Source organism: Triticum aestivum, chromosome 2A, assembly GCF_018294505.1.
Source record: "Triticum aestivum cultivar Chinese Spring chromosome 2A, IWGSC CS RefSeq v2.1, whole genome shotgun sequence".
Taxonomy (NCBI): domain Eukaryota; kingdom Viridiplantae; phylum Streptophyta; class Magnoliopsida; order Poales; family Poaceae; genus Triticum; species Triticum aestivum.
This window is the reverse complement of record NC_057797.1, coordinates 561,355,270-561,359,086: the sequence shown is the minus strand read 5'-3', so window position 1 is coordinate 561,359,086 and position 3,817 is coordinate 561,355,270.

Sequence of the window (3,817 nt, the reverse complement as noted above, 5' to 3'; positions counted from 1 at the left end):
TGCCCTGTGGGTGGCTGGTCCTATTTATAGAGGCCCTGGTCCTCTTCCCAAATATCGAGCGGGAAGGGAGCCAACAATGGCGGGCTAATTTGAAGAGGGACAGCCAGTACTAGCTATCCTGACAAAAGTAGTCTTCGCCTGCACAAAGCTCTGGTGGTGACGCCGTCTTGGGCTCCACGATGACCTCCATCTTGCAGTCCTCCTGGCCTTGGTCTTGTTGCACCGAAATGGCAACCTTTGCCTGACGCCTCGGTACTCCGCGGCTGCGCTTGCTCCCTTTGCACCAAAGAGGAAAGGAGGACACTGCGCGGGCTGGCACCCGCCTGGCGCCTTTGGTCGTCATGGCTTGCGTCACGGGCACCTCATGAGGTACCCCGCCTTGATCTCTCTGCCTCCTTGCGAGCCAGCCTGGTGAGGCCGTGCCTAAGGAAGCTCCGTGTCGTCTGCCCCGCGAGGCTTGGCCCCTCGCGAGGGTCTTGGGTCTGTGTTGGTGAAGATGGGCCGTGCTGGGGCCCCCTTTGAGCCACGCCACAGGCCGCAGGCAGGCAAGTCTGGGGACCCCCGTTCCCAGAACGCCGACAAAAGCCTAATCTCGATCTATGCCAACTCAACAAACATCATCGGAGACTGTCGGATTTCGGGTTCCGGCAGACCCTTGAGGTTCGAACACTGGGGTGCGCGCGGAGATTTCGCCTTCTACCTACCTGCACCCCTCCGCCTCGCTAAGATCTAAGCTATGGAAAGAACAACACAAGAGACACAGGGTTTATACTGGTTCGGGCCACTGTTGTGGTGTAATACCCTACTCCAGTGTGTGGTGTGGTGGATTGCCTCTTGGTCTGATGATGATGAGCAATACAAGGAAGAACAGCCTCACGAGGGTCTGTTCTTGGCTGAGGGGATGAACTGCTAGGAGGAGTTCAGTCACCTTTCTTTCTCTCTCTCTCTTCTCGATTCTCTCTTCTTGATTCCGATTTCGATCCCAGCTTGTTTCTGGGTTGGCCAATTCTCGATCCCCCCTACCCTGGGGGTGGCTCGTCCTATTTATAGGCAAAGGCCCTGTGCCTCTTCCCAAATATTGAGCGGGAAGGGCGCCAACAATTGGCCATTTTGAAGGGGAACATCTGGTACACTTATCCTGACTAAAGTTGGTCCTCGCCTGCCAAAGGCTCTGGTGGTGACGCTGGCTTGGGCTCCACAATGACTTCCTCCCTGCCATTGGGCTGGTCTTGGTCTCGTTGCACCGAAACGGGTGCCTTTGCTTGATGCTCTCGCCTGCGCTTGCTCCCTTTGAACCAAAGAGGAAAGGAGGACACTGCGCGGGCTGGCGCCCGCCTGGCACCCTTGGTCGTCATGGCTTGCGTCACGGGCACCTCGTGAGGTACCCCGCCTTGATCTCTCCGCCTCCTTGCGAGCCAGCCTGATGAGGCCGTGCCTGAGGAAGCTCTGTGTCATCCGCCCCGCGAGGCTTGACCCCTCGCGAGGGTCTTGGGTCTGTGTTGATGAAGATGGGCCGTGCTGGGCCCCACCTCGAGCCACGCCGCAGGCCACAGGCAGGCAAGTCTGGGACCCCCATTCCCAGAACACCGACAGTAGCCCCCGGGCCCAAGGCGCGCCCGGACTTGGCCGTGCAGGGAGGCGAAAGGGCAAGTGCGAAGCGCCGCGGGCCCTAACAGCCTGCGGCCTTGGGCGCCACGTGGCGGTTGATTGGACGTGGGCGTCTCCACTTCCCCACGGCGCGTCGGCAACTGCACGGATTGGACAAGTCCCTGCATGCAAAGCGGGTCATGATTACCTGCGATCGTGGGGGCCGACGGTTGGCCCTCGCCGGTTATAAGTACGGATCGGCGCGCGCCCTTCCAGTTCATTCCCCCTTGCTTCTCCTTCTTCTTCATGGCCCCGTCGAGGAGGTTCTCAGCCGCAGAGAAGGGGAAGGCTTGCCAGGTTGAGCCTGCCTCTCCCCCGCCCAAGCGCGGCCGAGGGCGCCCTCTCAAACATCCTGTGGCCACCACGGCATCTCCCCGCGGCCGTGGAGATGATTTCCAGCACGGTGATGGGCGGACTGCTGCGGCCGGGGGGCGCGCTTCGGTCGCGCGTTACCCTAGGCCGCGCTTTCGCGCTGCAGAGGTGCTGCCGGAGTTTGTTGTGTGGTCGGCGGAGCCGACTAGCACCCGGCTTCAACTTCCTCGCTTCCTCCTCGGCGAGCTCCCGGCAGGCGCCTCGGGCGGCCTCTGGCTTTAGGCAGATGGCTGTTGCAGCCGGGCCTCATGGGCTTCACTGGAGGTCTCCGCAGACGGGAGCCTGGCCTTGACCCGCGGTTGGCAGACGTTTGCCCGTGCGCGTGGCCTGAGCCATCGGTGCACCCTGCACTTCAAGTTTGACGGTGATGCCACCCTCTATGTGAGGGTGTTTGGGGAAGATGGTCGCCGCGTAGGGTGCTACCCTGAGGACGACGACCGTGGCCGGGAACCCAGCCCCAGCGATGATGGAGAGGACAGCGCTCGCGTGATTGGCGGCACTCAGGGTTCCCCAAGCTTCACCGGTTCTTCTTCAGGCGGCGACTCTTCTAGAAGTGGCCGCGGTCAGCCTCCACACCGTCGTACCTGCTTGGGAGGTGGTAGCGTGTCTGCCTGCCGTCGCGCTTTGGTGAAGCGCGAGAGGGAGTCTGCCTGAGCCCCGGAGGCAGCTCGAGTCTTCCCTGCAGGCCGGTGTGAGGCGAGCTGCGCCTGATTTGTTCTTTCTTTAGCTTTTTCCTGCGTAAAAAGACAGTAGTGTGGAGCCCCGCGGGGGCGTGTTTGGGTTATTGCTGTTAATCATCGCTTTGCTTCCGTTATCGTGCCTTCCGGCTACGTGCCCGCGCGTGGATAGTTCCCGGCCCCAGCCGTGGGGGGGCGACCGACCCAGGCCCTGTGTTCGTGTCGCGGTGCCCGTGGGGCACGGACTGGAGGGGTGCTCCTGTAATGGACCCAGGTCGCGAAACCTTTGAACGACTAGGACAGGAACACTCGCGAGGGCGCTCGGCTGCCCCCCTCGCGAGGCCTTGCATAAGAGAAATCGAGGCAGGAGAGTGAAAAGTCGAAGAACCACAAGCCAAAGACGGCAACAGCTTCAATAAAACTTCGAATGAGAATGAACAAGCCAACTGCGGAAAGCAAATGAAAAAGCCGCGTCCGGCACCTAATCTAGTCTTCGACATCTTCTCACCAGCGCGGAGCTAAGTGCTGCCACTGGGCGTGGGAGGGAGCCCCAGGGCCTGAGGCCGGCGCTCCTGAGACTCCGGGGCGTGTACAGCCCCAACTCATTATTACGTGAGAGTGTCACGGGCGGCGAGCTTCACAGGCGTTGGCCTTCTTCACAGGCTCCGGGCCTTTTTGGGGAACGCAGGCTTCACGGGCATTGCCCTCTTCACAGGCTCTGGGCCTTTTCCAAAACGCGACAGCTTCACAGGCATTCGCCTTCTTCACAGGCTCTGGGCCTTTTCCAAAACGCGACAGCTTCACAGGCATTCGCCTTCTTCACAGGCTCTAGGCCTTTTCCAAAACGCGACAGCTTCACAGGCATTCGCCTTCTTCACAGGCTCTGGGCCTTTTAGGGGTAGAACCTCCGGAGGTGCTGGATGTTCCATGCGTTCTGGACCGGCACCCCCTCCTGAGTCTCCAAGCGCGCGGAGCCGGGCCTGGAAACATGAACAACCTTGAACGGGCCCTCCCACATGGGAGAGAGCTTGTGCAGTCCCTCCCTGGAGAGAACCCGCCTGAGCACGAGGTCTCCTACCTCGAGAGTTCTGGGGCGGATGTTGCGGCAGTGATATCATCGC